The sequence below is a fragment of the Pholis gunnellus genome (assembly GCF_910591455.1).
Source record: "Pholis gunnellus genome assembly, chromosome: 20".
Lineage (NCBI taxonomy): Eukaryota > Metazoa > Chordata > Actinopteri > Perciformes > Pholidae > Pholis > Pholis gunnellus.
Window position 1 is genome coordinate 8,443,343 of NC_136547.1, and position 15,279 is coordinate 8,458,621.

A 15,279-nucleotide genomic window follows, 5' to 3' on the forward strand; every position below is an offset into this window, starting at 1 on the left:
GGAGGTCAGAGGACCACACACACGGTCATAAAAGTCCATTCAGCATATTTACTCGAGTTTCCCTCATCCTTAGACATTTTTTCAATCCAAGCACATTTGAACGATTGATCATTGAATAGCGGAGTTGAGTTGACTAATATTCGATGCATTGTGTCGGCTAAATGGATGCAATCTCATGAAGTGAATTTATTTACACAGTAAATAAGTAATATAACGTGTAACAATTAGAGTAAATCAAGTATCTTATAACCTCTGAATCATTTTATTGTGAAGGGATGCAAAGGAAAATTAGATGAGACTTGTAATTTCATAACAGCAAATGGCTTCTTAAAATGAATCCGATGGTTTTATTTGTCCCACTAAATTATATTCTCTTAGAAATCATTTACATACGTAGGATATTACATTCATCATTTCAACCCATTGCATATTTAGAAGCAATGTAGAATGAAGACATGGTTTTGTTGTATATACTTGATGTATAAACCGATGAGTTATGAGAATATAATACAACAAATATTTCTGAGGAAACTCCATCTCCATGATGCTGAAAGCTCCAGGAGAACTGCAGTAAGTGGTTCTTGAGTTTGAGATGTTTTTGTCAAGCTACAATATAAATATAAACATATTAAGACGCTGTTAATACGTGTTATACAACACATTTTAATCATCTCTTTAACATTAAATATGATTGTTATCGAGCATTAATTAAGTGTTTATTCCCACCAGTTATGGATGCCTCATTGAAGAAGTAACAATCACTGATGAATATATTAATAAAGCCTATGTGTGGACACAGCTCCACCTGCTGGAAGCAAAACAAGTGTGGGTTAAGTGGTACTGAATAATTCAAAAATGTATATTCTGGATTAATGCATGACATAAAAATCCTCTGTTACTGCTGCTATTTATCACTATCTACAATATGAGGTCAGTGGCTCAGGTATGATCGTTTTTAAATGCAGCTTCCACACTCTCAATGTCGAAGTGCCTGTAAAAACCAGCTGCAATTTGATTGGCTGTTAAGCGCCGTTGTCGTCATTTGCTCGACGGCCGACAGACGTTACTATCTCTTTAAGAGAGGCGAGCAAGTGACAACAAACAACGTGGAGTAACTTCTACAGCTCACATTTGAAAGTCAGTCGTTTGGATACAAATCGAAAAACTTGTGATTAAACGCCTCAGTGCCGCGTGTCAAAAATAATCGCTTGAATATAAATAACTAAACTGCAAGATTGTGAGAGAGCACGTTTGTGTTTTTTGGGGAGAGGATGGTCGGAGGGATTGAGCAGTGACGTTGTGACAGAAAGTTAAGGCGAACAGGTATGTACCCAGTCTGATTATCACTTATGTTAAACTGTGTGAAATAGCACAATATTTCAAATCGTACAGAGTAAGTTAGTTTACATATGCAAGCATGATAATCAACCCTTTAATGGCTCTCTAGTCTACAAGACCATTAAAATGGTCTAACCAGTATTTACATCTGGTGAGTTTGCAGAGCTAAAGGTTTGCGATGGCTAATTGAGAGCTGCTTAGCCCACACATAAAAACAGCAGGTGTTAAGGCAACTAACGAGTAGTGTGTGAATGAGCGCCTGACCCCAGCGACCTGTCACACACCAATTCAACATGTTTACAAATGCACACACACACACACACAAAGGTCTGAACACATCTAATAGAAACTGGACTTAATGAAATGGGACCATAAACCACGGTTAACGGTGATCAATAAATCGCTTCTTGACGGTTACATTCAACTTCCATTGTCATGTTCGCTTTATTATTCCAATCATTTTCTCACTCGTTGGAACTTTTCTCTGAGTCGTCAACTGAGTCTGGCTAAAAATCAATAGTCAATTGTCCTTGGCCAAATACTGTAACAGGTACAATCTCTACCAAATTAAGCCGAGTGGGTAATTTATTGATGTTTTGATTGCCCGGCTGAAGGTGCTGTTAGTCGGGGAGACTCGTGTTATCAGCTGATTTTCAGGTCCTGTCGGATTCAATCAAAATCCTGCACATGCCGCAGAGCTGTAGCAGTTTAAGTCGGACCAGACGTAGAACAGAGGTGTAGCGAGGTGATGGTGTGGAACTACTTCAATATCAATACGTTTAAGCAGAGTCGGTTCCTAGAGTTTTTGAGGATGCTGCATCGGCCTGAACGCTTCTGTGGCAGACGCCAAAGTACGGAGAGCAGAGCAGTGGAGCTTTCTATGAATAAAGCTGGAATGTGCCTCTATGTTAGGGCTGCAAATGATGATGTCTGTCAATATAGATGAATCTTTACACAGGGAGGTTGTGGTGTATAAGGCCTGGCCTTGATACCAGAATCCGGGTTTCCTGTCGGTAGTTGATTAGACAACAGACTCCTTTTGGTTAAGGTTGGGGAAAGATTGGTTTTGGTTGGTTGCTGATAAACGCATTGTGTTGCCAATCAGTGCCGCCTATTTCTCTCAAAGATAAAACCAGACTATGGTCCTTAGCCAAGTGTTGCCAGCACCATAACAAAAGCTGTATTAATGATGTAGTCAAATATATTATGTTGCATGTTGGATATTTTGTGTATTGTCAGAAAGTTGATGAACATTATTTCCTTCCAAATGTATTTGCTGTTGCACTTTAGTTGTATACAACAGTCTAACCAACAGTCCAAAACCCAAAGATATTGATTTTATTATAATTTAAGATGATTGTAAGTAGCAAAATTCGAACATTTGAGAGGCAGGGTCAATCAAAAGTATGGCATTGTTGCTTGACATATATCTTAAATCAACTGTGTTGATGTAGTTGCTGAATAGTCATTTGCCGATCAACTAATTGATTGAGCGCCCGAGCGTTTCAACTCTGCTCTTTATGCGCCAGTGTTGCTGCTGCCACTGCATGCATCATCGTGACAAGAGAAGAGGGACCAGGTTGACAGATCCTCCATCATTTTCCGTTTAAGTGCCTTCACGAAAGGGAAATGTGCAGACGTGACTACAGAGGGGGAATTTGGAAACAGTGGCTGGAGCAAGACCAAGAAGTTGCTGTTAAAACTCAGGGAGCTGACATGTGGAGGCGACTACAAGAACAGAAAGTAAGTGCAGCAGTGATGTCAGAATCTCGACTTCTGACCGGCAGGAGAATTTCGAGCTCGTCTCACGTGTTCGCGTTCAATCGTCTAATCTGTAGAAATCATTTATGATGAAACAGCTTGACTATAATGTATATATTCAGCAATCAATAATGCAGAGTATATATTATGTATTATACTCTGGAATCAATAGTGCTGGGAGTTTTAAGGGAGCAAAGAAATGGTCTGAGATGGCATTTTTGCTGCCTGAATTCCTGATTTCATACAGTTAACGTCTAAGTGTGTCAGTAAGTGTAATGGAATTGAACACGGGGCCATCAGAGGCACAAGAGCCCCCCAGATATCCACTAAGAGTCCATCTTTTCTGGTTCAATAGAGCCAGAAAAAAAGAGCAGGCTGCCGAAGATTGAGTCTGCAAATCCTGTGGGTCCAGCACATAAAAACCACAGTAAACAACAATAACCGTAATCAAAATGGAAAAAGGCAGGAGCCCGTTCATTTGTGCTAGTTAGCATTTGCTGTCATCATTAGGTAATAGAGGCCTGTGGTTGCTGTAAGTGCCCGATAAAATAGCACTGTTCATCCAGTAATACAAAGTACAGTTCAGTACCCTTCTGGTGATTTGAAGGGATTATTACACACAGTAAGCTCTACTTCCATTTCTGCTTCTATCTGTTCTGCTTCTATTTTTTTCTTCCCTCCTGCGTTTTGTCAGTTAAAGTCATGTTATGCAAAACATCTGAACCAAAGCCAAAGAAATTAGCTTGTCCTGGCCGTCAGCCATATTGACTCGGGGGCTCCCAGTCCCGGGTTGTTTTTGATGCACTGCTGTATTACGCTCATGGAAAAAGAAAAAAGAAAAAGTTGAGACACAGTTCAGCAAAGCATGTGCTGAACTTATGCTTTCTGGAGCCTGTCGACGCTCATAACAATCCTTGAGGAAATGAGGGAACGGTCCGGACATTGTAATGAAATCTTAAAGTGGGAGTTTTATGAGATGCAACGTGTGAGTGGTGTCTATCAAAAGCTGCTCAAAAGTGGGAAATCAATGGAGATATTAACAGCACACTCACACACAGATATAGACAAAATCAATAGTGATAATCCTAAGTAATAGCGCTTAAAGCCTTTCTTACATTTACTTTAACGGATTCTTTGTCCCTTTGAAGTTTCCCTGACATAGTAATTGCTTGCCTAAGTGCTCTATTTTCTCTATTAATCTCCTTTGTCTTCTCTGTCCATCATTATCGATCTACTAAACACACACTTTATCTTTGCTTTTTAATACCGGAGATTTAATTACATCTGCTGACGCTGTGCTTTTTTCATCTAAGTGTGCACATTTCCTTCTCAATAACCACTTGCCACCTGTCCTCGTGTGTTACAGTCCTAAGTAGTTTTGGAGTGTGAGTGCAGCAGCGCGTGCATGTATATACACAGTCCCAGTAGATTACCCTCCTGCAGCGCGACGCCCTGTAATGTGCCGGTCCATCGCCACTGGTTTCTCGGTGTCGTTCAACATGTTTGCGATGTGGGGACGAGGAATCAATATCCTCGCCTGGTGCTCGTGTAGGCGTTAGTAATTAGCAGTTACAGCCTCAGACCGGTGGCAGATGGATCAAGCTGCAGAGGGGGAAGGTTTTCCTATTAGTCGCTAATTTGACAAATAACCATGCAGAATGTACCAGCCTCACCTTGCACTTTGGCACTTTTAATTGACAGGAGTGGTAGATCTCATGAAAGTTTCAAACTCTTAATTGGAGAGTTAAAGGAGACATCTGGCGACATGAAACGACATCGTTGCAACTTTAAGTTGTGTCTGTGTAGCCAAGCCTTCAAAAAAAAAGAATTACAATTTGATCGAGAAAATATCCGCATTTTGAGTCGGCTGTAATGCTTGAACATGACATATTTTGATTAGGACTGCATGAAAAATAGAGGTAACTGTTAACTGTTTCTGTAGTTAAAGTGAGGTATAGATAGTGGACATACATAGACAAATAATGGATAGGACTAAACGGCTAAAACGGTAAGCTAAACGTTTTGGATAAATACTTGAAATAGCTAAAAGAAATGTATAAATGGTTGAAAAGGCGAATTGTCGCTTCTACACTGAGTTTTATGTACTGATTAAACAAAACAGATCATATGTATTGATTTGTGAGCTTAAAAGCTACCGGAAAGAGTTTTATTTTTCTTTTGGTCAGAGCAAAGCCAGCCGTTTCCCCCTGTTTCCAGTCTTTGTGCTAAGCTAGGCTAACCTGCTGCTGGTTCCGTCTTACTCTTGGGGAGAGAGTGGATAAGCTCAAATTGTTAAGCGCTTAGACCCCTACGTTTAATACAATCAAGAGTTTGTAACCTCCCTTCAACATCCCGAGACGTTTCTGGGAATAATAAACATGATGATGCATTCGTAAGGGGCTGCAAATGGATTTAAACTTCATTATTCAAACCACATCCTCAATTTTGCACTTTCTGTTTGGGTTCTGACAAACAACACAGCATTTGGTGGCAAACATGAAGCGTCTTATTAAATTCCAAAATGAGTTTGAGCTAGATTTCTATCTCCAAAAAAGCTAGACGAAAAAAGGATGTCAAGCAGCCATTCATCCATTCAGCTCTTGTGTGGGTGGCCTACAAGGCCACCGGCTAGACCGTGTCACCTTGTATCACCCGTGTGACTGGAAACAGTCACCACTCCCCTCCCAAATCTGGAGAGAAGGGTGTCATTAGGCACGGGGAGTGACCACGGCCAGGCAGCGGGGGCTACCCCAAAGGCAAAGCGTCTAAGCATTTGAATAATCTATTGCACCAACTCTCGCATTTGCATATCTGGGCACTTCCAAGTCACTGGGGCACTATGATTCACTTCCCTCTGCCAGGCCGTGTTGTTACTAGTATGAAACAGGATGGATATTAAGCTTGTTTGAACGCAAGTTCCCTCATGAATCTTTAAGGCCGCTGTGTAATAAGAAAGAGAAAAATGGAAAGCGACGCCATCAGACTGCAGAATGACTTTGCTATTTCATTCCGAGACATCAGCCGACTGCGGGGAAGTTTTGTCCACAAGGAGATACCTGACAGGGCTCTAAATTGTGAAGAAGACTGATACGAGTGTGAATTTAACAATTGCCAGTTAGAGTGTAAAGAGAGGTTGTGTGCAGCGAAGCAGCCCCTCCATGCTCTCTGCCTCTTACCCACCTCTCATGGATGCTGTAATGGATACAGCCTCTGAAGGATTTAAGGATGGCCCGGCTGCTCACCTGTTAAAATGGAGCTTGCGCGCGAGTCCATCCTCTGGAAAACTTTGACAAAGCACGACTTTCCTGCTGCAAGCAAACGCTGCGGGAGTCGGAGGGGATGTTTGCGGTTCCTCAGTGTTGCGCAATAAAAAACAAATAATTAAGTCTGTACTCTGACCTTTTGTGATGTCTCGAACAGCTCTCTGCTGTATACTCAACACATTTCCTAAATTAATGTGGAGCGTTGGAGCGCTGATATCCACCAGTGCGCTGCACTGAATCAACGGGAAAGCAGCGGGGAACGCTGTGTAGTCGTGCTCTCACCGCCGAGGTTATTGTGAGGATTGTCTTGGAAGAAAAAGAAGAGCACAGAGGAGCTACAGGAATGAAAGATGTTAGTCTGCCAGTTTGTCACAAAAGCGGTGTGCTCCTGCGTGATAGACTGGCAGACCGTGCTAGCTCAGTATCCTTGGGGACAGCCAGGCTACTGTTATAGTCGCATTTCTTTTGAGAAGCTCCTCTCATTTTCTGAAGCAGAGAGACAGAGAGGGAGCGAGAGAAGCCACTGTTTCGGGCGTCTTGGAGCAGACATGCTTAAGTCTTGTTAGGCTGCTCGTGTCTGTGAAGGTTTATGGCCTGTGTCGAGCAGAAAGTCCACAATCAACTATCATGACACGGAAGATAACAAAAAGAAAAATGTTACACTGGATGGATCCTCTCAGCGGCGTTTGAGTGTGTTTGAAGAGCTGCCCGAAACTTTTTCGTATAATGACATCGAGCAACACATCAGGACAGTGCCGGAGGTGAGAATAAGAGCCGAGGCCTCCGAATTCTCACTTGACACAGTGGGTCGCCAAATCAATTCCAGTGTAGTCGACTTTACTTTTATAGCTCGGACTCAAAACCTGCTCACAGAGGGCTTTGCAATCTGTACCGAACACCTTCTGTCCTTTAGATCCTCGGTTCAGATGAGGAAAAACTCCCTGCACGCCATAGAATGAGAGAGCAGAGCTACATAATTACAGTATATAACGAAGGGCTACAAAATAGCAGAACTACAAATGAACTAAAGACCAGAATAACAGTTTCAATAAACAAGTTAAAATACCCCACCAGTTCATCCTATCCTGAAGCCAACATTATGTGGATAACATTCACCCATTTACGATTGTGGAACAACTTATTCCAAATCCATTTGCAGTAATCTGCTGCTATAACAGAATTCACTATCACTACCTCGTAACCTGGCTGCAGGGATTTACTCCCATTCAGCCATAAGAGCATTAGTGAGGTTGGCCGCGGAGGTTGAAGGTGGGCGATAAGGTCCCACGTTGCAGTTCATCCCAAACGTGTTTGATGGGGTTGCGGTGAGGGCTCTGTGCAGGCCAGTTAAGTTCTGCCACATGTAATTGGGGAAAACAACTTCTTTATGGGCCCACGTTGGTGCATTCTGGCTGATCTCGTTGCAAGAAGAAAGGAACGTTCCCAAACTGCTGCAACGAAGTTGGAAGCACACGTTTGTATTAAATATCGTGTTCTGTACCACTAAGGTTTCCCTTCTTTGCAACTCGTGAGTCTGTTCCAAACAAAGCACAACTGATTCATGATTCACGGGTTTTATTTGTCACAAGCTCGCGCAATATGTGCAGTTAAATGCAGGGTGGAGGTTGGTGTGCAATAAATAATAATGTTTAGAATAAGGGCAAAAATTATTAACTATACAAAATAAAATAAATGTATGTCGTATTAAAATGTGTGCATTGGCCCAGTGTACAGATGGTGGGCTGTGCAATTTTTAAATATATACAAATGTAAAATATTAAATTGTCCCAGTGACATTTTGTACACGCTTAAGTGCAAATATGCAAATGGATTGTACGTAGCATGACTATATAGTGTACTTACAATGTACACAGTTACAATAAAACAAAGCACTTACATAGCGTATATACAATTATTTCTTATTCACAATTTTAAGTGTCTTAAATAGGGTAGTTTTCTATGTGTGTATAGTTTTAAGTACCTCTTAAATAAGAATTGATATGGATCTCACATAATTGACTCATTTCTGATCCGCTATCGCTGCTCTGCAAGTTCAAATAATTGCATGTGTCAAATTCTTTGTATTAAATCTTTCGGTCTGTAATTTTCCTGAACATTGTGGGGTTTTATTGTTGGCTCTGATGTGTTTTTCCAGCCGCACGTCTTCAGCTCAGGGGGAAAATAAACTTATTGAGAAATAAATATTTAAATAACAGTACGAAAAACAAACAAACTGTTTGTCCGTCATATCTTTCAAAGCTGTTCACACACATCGCCCACGCAACACATCTTGCTATCACGGTTTCAGTATTTGGCAGTAAAACATGATGGGCACGGAGTAAGTGTCCAGGGCAGAGGTGAGCTGGAGAGCCAACACAAGCAGGATGGTGCCCCACTAAATAGCTCATTTAACTTGGTGCCCTGTTACAGTTGCTTGGATACGGTGTGATTCTAATTAACAGTTTTGTAATACACATGCTCTCCCGTAAACCTCCGCTTCTCACACTTGCCACGCCATTACGGTTTACGGCCCTCAACCGTTGTCGCGATGGACGCGAAACTAAACTGGAGATAAAATTCCATTTCTCAAAACATTGCCTGAATTGCAAAAACCACAACGTGCGCTGACTTGTGGCCAGAAGATCAGTTTGTAGGTGGATCTGCCTTTAAGGGTCACGGCCCAACGACCTCTCTGTAGATACCTCTCTCTGGCTTGTTATTTTTCATATTATAACACCACATGATTATATAAATTCACCATAGAGCATTATTTCACCCGTTTTCTTTTCTTTTTTTTTGCAAACAATAAACTCCTTTATATTTCTTGAAAGCCTGAATGGTGCTCCTGGGACTGGAGCTCTTTTAGCGATTAGGATAGCTGAACTCTCTTTGAATTAAGTCCCCCTCCCCTCTCCAGCAGGCCTCTCCCTACACTGCTCTTGCAGGCTAATTGGCCTCCGGGTTGACGTGCAGTGTTTACCAGCGGTCCTCCGGGAACTGGATGAACCGATAGAGGGGAAGGGGTGCTGCGGCTCCCCTTCCATGGGCTCCGGCTCACGGCATGGACGGCTAGTCCTTGTAACTGTCCCCCGCAGTGCCTGGTCGGGAAACAGGCTTTGGCCTCAAGTTAAAATAGAAATTCTTCTGAGTTCATGTCAGGTACACACTACACAATACCAGAACATGGAAGAAAAACAAACGCTGGACCGCTGTTTGCAGACATGAATTATGTAGAAAGTGTTCTTCTTTCTATGTGATAGTAAGAGTTAGCATTAGCATGAAGAAGAGGAGGACTGAACAAAACACTGGTGGCAAAGCTTTAGGAAAACAGGAAGAAATGTAGAAACAAAAAGCATCAGGCAGGCACGTTTCATTGTACTTCATATACAAAGCAATCAAATAGCTAATAATGTGTTAAAAGCATTAAACATAAAACACTGTAATGCTAGCGCTATTGTCGCTATGGTCAAGCTAGCTAGAATTCCAGGAAAATAAATTCCCACGCCTGATTTAAGACATTTGGATTGTATATTTCTGTTGCACACACAAATATTACTTTTTTTTCAAATCCTTTAAAACACATATCAAATATATCACAAATATATTATTTTGTTTATATATATATAATGATACCTATTTTTGTGTGCATTGAAATATTTTTGTAGGGAGTCATTTATATAAAAATCACAACACATTTGTGAATCCTTCTGTTTGCTTTCATTAATCTTGACACTGATATGACCCCATAAAAAGCATGTATTTAAATTTTGAGACAACATGCTCATTTCTCAACATTTTGGTCGTCGAGACCTGAATGAAAACTGCTCTATTCTGGTCTCTATTTTCTGTTTCTCAGGGAGTGTGGAAATCTTAATCTGTTACGTTATGCTCTCTTCCACCGGGCTTTGAGCGCCGCCACGCTGTTAGCCGTTATGAACGGGGCTCATTGATGGAGAGTTGTTGCCTCCTAAAGTGCTGTGGAATTATATTGTCTGTAAATGAAGCGGACACTCTTGGTTTCAAACAGGCATTTATTTCAATTATCCAGATAGAGCGAGAAGCTGTGCAACTGGTTTCCTTGAATCTTTCTCTGATTCACTGAGAAGCCAGATGGGAAGCACTACACACAGAGAGAGAGAGAGAGAGAGAGAGAGAGAGAGAGAGAGAGAGAGAGAGAGAGTCCACGAATGTGCTCACGGTGTATGGCATTCACAGTGGCTGAGACAAATCAATTACAGATAAATGCCATGTGTGCAGCAAAAGAATGCAAAGGCTTCTCGGTAGTTTAGGAGTCAAGTGGAGAGGCAGAGCCACTGACCTTGGGAAGAGGAAATAGGTGAAATACCAAATGTTTGTGTTTAGATTTCTAAAATCATTTTAGGGTCACACATTGTCGTTTTTTCTCTACTGCAATCAATATCTTTTTTTTGTTCCAGAATTGGCCAGTATATCTACGAAATTTCTACCAAACATTTCCTGAACGGGACTCTCGAGAAGAAAGTCTGCACATTAATGAGAACATGAGCCTCCGTCCTGTGGGATTTGTACCATTATTCAGTAAGTCCTGGATTATGATATTTCACAGACAGCAAGAACTGCACATCCTCAACACGAATAGCAGCCTAATTTCAAATTAAAAGTACGAGAGCGAGCTTCGGATGAATAATGGCCAAAACCCAGCTGCCTCAAAAGGCAGAATTTTCGCTTTTCTTTCCTTGTTTGTGTCACAAGTGAGTCCACTTTCTTGGTGCTAATACCCAATTAGGGAGATGATTATCGATCGTGGTGTTGAAAGTTGACTGCTAATCTCCCCTCTCTCAGGTTGAGGCAATCAATAGGTGAGTGTAATGAGCAACCTGGTCTCTCAGTGCTAATAAATAGAATTAGATTTAAACTGGATACAGATTTGTAATGCAATTGATGGAGGATTTGAGGTGCAGATATCTCCAGGATTTTTTATTTAACTGACATGCTATGAAGCACACGTGAAAAGGTCATTATTATTGTCATTAACACAAAAAAAGTGTTTAGCTAGTAGCATGTTAAAAGTGCACAAAAGCCATTTCAGGACCCTCTGTTCTGTTGCAGACATATCCATAAAGCCACCTCAGTTTCAGTCCTGTGCTTATATTTAAAATTGCAAGACCCTTGGGTGCTTATAAACAAACAGTGATTAAGAGCGAAGGTAAGCTAATGCCACCAATAGCTACGGAACAGCATGATTATGGCTAATTACTTCCAGAAGGCAATTCCCTCCCCACCCCACCTCCTTTTTTCTTTACCAACTTTGTTATGATGAAAGCGGCTCATGAATGAATGACTGGTTGTGTGTCGATGACCCATCAAGGGCAGCTAAACAGCCAAAAGTGAAATTGCGGGGCCATTATTGTAGAGAGGACTTTGCTCTTCAAGGACGGCACAATTGTTCTTGACATACGGGTCTGACACCATTCATGCCTTGATTAGAGTTAATACCTCAGCAAGGCATTCTTTTTTTGATATTTAGTTGACATTTTGGATTATTTTTTAAAAAATGTGAGCCTTCCTGTGTCCTGTAAGATACACTTTATATACAACCCAGGAATATCAACTGCTTTAGTGTTGAGAAAATGTCATATTTGCCTCCTGGTTGTCACTTTCCTCTGAAAGGATGCTACACTGTGCCATGATGCAGTCTCTGTGGGCCAAGTTCTGTTTTCAGATGGTGTATTAAAATGCAGGAAAACTTTAGGAAACATGACACATAGCCCAGCACATTAAATCTCACACTTTTGGGCTTCCTAACTTATTGTGAAATACTGAGATGTGTGACAGTGGCAAATATAAAAAAAATCTCTACACAAAATCTTTAATGATAAATAAAGCCAGATAAGCTTAGCTTTAAATTGTTTTAAATAATAACATTACAACACGAGCAACATGAACATAATGGAGAATTAAGCAGATATTTCCAAAGGGAGTTGGTGGAGACCAAAAAAGAGCTTAAAGTGAATTTTGGACTTACTTTCGTCAGGTCACCTGATACACAACTTCAAATTAATATTAATGTTTGTCTGTATCTGCTGAATATGTCTTTTCTTCTGTTTTTTGAAGGCATCTAGTAAAAAAAACATTTTCAAAGAAAAACATTATTTGTTCACATGAAATAACGTCTTTGAACCATTGTTCTCATTATTGAAACATTTTCAGATTGAATGTAACGATCTCGCTCTGCTTTGCAATTTGTGTCATTGGAAGGCACAAAGAAACAACGTAGACTCTTCTTGCTATTTAGCAGCTTTTGGAGCTAGTGCTGCTAGGAAATATAAAGATTTCCACCATAAATTGGTGCATAACATTCACCAGAATGCAGGAAATTAAGTGTTTGTTGCTCTACATTTCTGTTGTGAACCTGCATTTGTAGGCACATCTTACTATCTGAATAATACAGCCTTTAAATAGCAGGAAAATACTGCGGCTTGACTTCGGATTAAGTTGTTAATTGGCGCAATCGCTTCCTAGTGTAAGATAGGGCCCAATGCGTAGCTTTGACTGATGGACCAATCCAAATCTTGCCATCTTTTCCATTTATGAAGCCCTTCTCTTTTCAGATTTGTTTTATTCACTATTTTGTGCAACACAAACGTGCACTAAATAAAATATATTCAGGTCTTCATGCTGTAAACAAATACTTACAAGTCAACACTTTCAACTGGGTTAGCTTTCACTTTCCCTCCCTTTTTAAAAGTTTGGACTTTTCTCGCTTGCCGGCATCAGTGGAGAGTCTTCACAGGTACACTCCTGCAAAAAGTTTGCCAGCTCATTTGCAAAGCTAGGTTAAGCGTATGCAAACGAGATGCGTTCCGTGTACGTTGGAGGGCCGGAAACAAACATTTTCCCCTCCTCCCCTCCCCTTGACAGACGAGTGACAGCTATTTAAATGCAAACTGTCATTAACAAACACAACCCTGCGCGACACCTGCTTTAATCACGGCAACAAAGGCGCAGCAAGTGGCCGAGAAGGAGCCCCCTCTCTGTGTGATATTCAAATGACGGGGCGGTGCAACATACAACAACAACAACATCAAAGAATAGGCTGTGCGGGGAGAGGGAAATGCTGCACTACGTGCCTCCTACCACCACTGTTAATCAGCTTAATTTCTAAAGTGATTAAAGCAGGAAGGGCTGAAAGTCACTAAATCGCTTACCCTTAGAATTGTGTGACATTTTTTTTGCTTCACTTCAAGTCTCCCTTTTTTTTTTTAATGGCTATTTCTTGCGTCCCACTTTCACCTTCTTTTCATACAGCATTCATAATCGCTCCTGTTAAAAGTCCATCTCATGGACTCAAGCATAGAACTCCCCGTGATCATTGCTAACTTTAGCAGAATCAAACCGTCATATCTGCAGTGATGTGGCGCCCATAGTTAGAACAGAGTTGAAGCAGTGTGTTGTGAAATTCTGTGAATTGTTTTGCCTTGGACTTTGGCCTGATTTGTCTTGGTTGAGGTCCTGTCTTGGGTTGTTGTTGTTCTGCCCGGTCATAATTTAAATGAAGAAGTCATTGGGCTGTAACATCCTGCATGCCCGCCAAGGCCCAGGCACTTGTAACTAATGCATGGCATTTGTTTTGATTAGTTTTTGTCTTTTTTGTTGTTTTCTAAGCAATTACTGCACAACATCCAGCTGTATTTGCAACAAATTTGCTTTTGTTTGTTCGACCACACATTTGCACAGTTTGAGCTCAGGAAAATAATATAATAATTTCTTCCACTGTATTCTTTTTGTCCATTTATTCCACAAAAATCTGCTGCCACTCACAATAATCAGGGGACCATGTGTTTGTTATTCTCCATTTTTCTTCTTCTTCATGTAGAAGCTACGTTACCATTTGGTTCATATTGGCCTAATCCAACAAATGGTATCCACTCTACAACATGCTGAGTACATCCCATTACAATCTTTGCACATCTGCCATGGAAAAAAAGGAAGAAATCAGCAAAATATATATATTTTTGCAAATCCCCTTCGTGATGGTACTGAACAAATGCTAATTTGATGGATTTAGTTAACATATACTATATATTTGCAGATGAGAAGTAGGCTATATATGTCAGTAGAAATCGACGTCTTGCCAGCTTTCTGCCACATTTGATTCAGATGCGTGTATGCACTGATTAGACTAATTCCTGAAGTGAATCATGCATCTGTGGAGCAGATCTACCAGCAGAAGACTTGTGCATGTGTGTCGGTTGCATCACTACAACTCTGGAACCGATTATTAGACATCTGGTACAAGAACAGGAGAGAATAAATCAGGAGCCACTCTAACTAATCACATTTAATCACACAACCAACCTACTGGATATAATTAATGGATACAGCATATAACATATATCTACTTCAATCTGCTGTGTATTGTACCTCCTAAATCTCGTAATTAAATGCAACGACATGTTTCACACACGTTGACGTCATGCTCCAGAAAAACTGTTTGTCAGGATAAATTAGGTACACCCATCTTTTACTTAAGTACAGGAAAAATAATCAATTACCAGTGCTTTCAAAATAGTCCAGTGGCTCCCAACCTAGGGGTCAGGCCCCGTCAAAGGGCCACAGAATGATTATCAGGGGTCATAAGATAGAGAAGTTCCGTGACAGACATTTGCATTAATTAAATGGGACATTTCTCTCACCTTTGCCTTTTTTTGTGGAATTCTTTCACCTATTTGGGCCTTGAACAGTTATTGAAATGAAACCATGTGAGAAGTCAAGAGGAGGAATTCACCCTTCCCTAAGCCCCGCCCCCTGCTGCTACTCCATCAAGCTGTCAGAGCTACCATGCAGCCCATACTGTCACTAACTGCACTCCCATAAATATTATCTGCTTTAAAAAAATATGAATAAAAAGATTTCAGCGAGAAGCAAACAGAAGGGT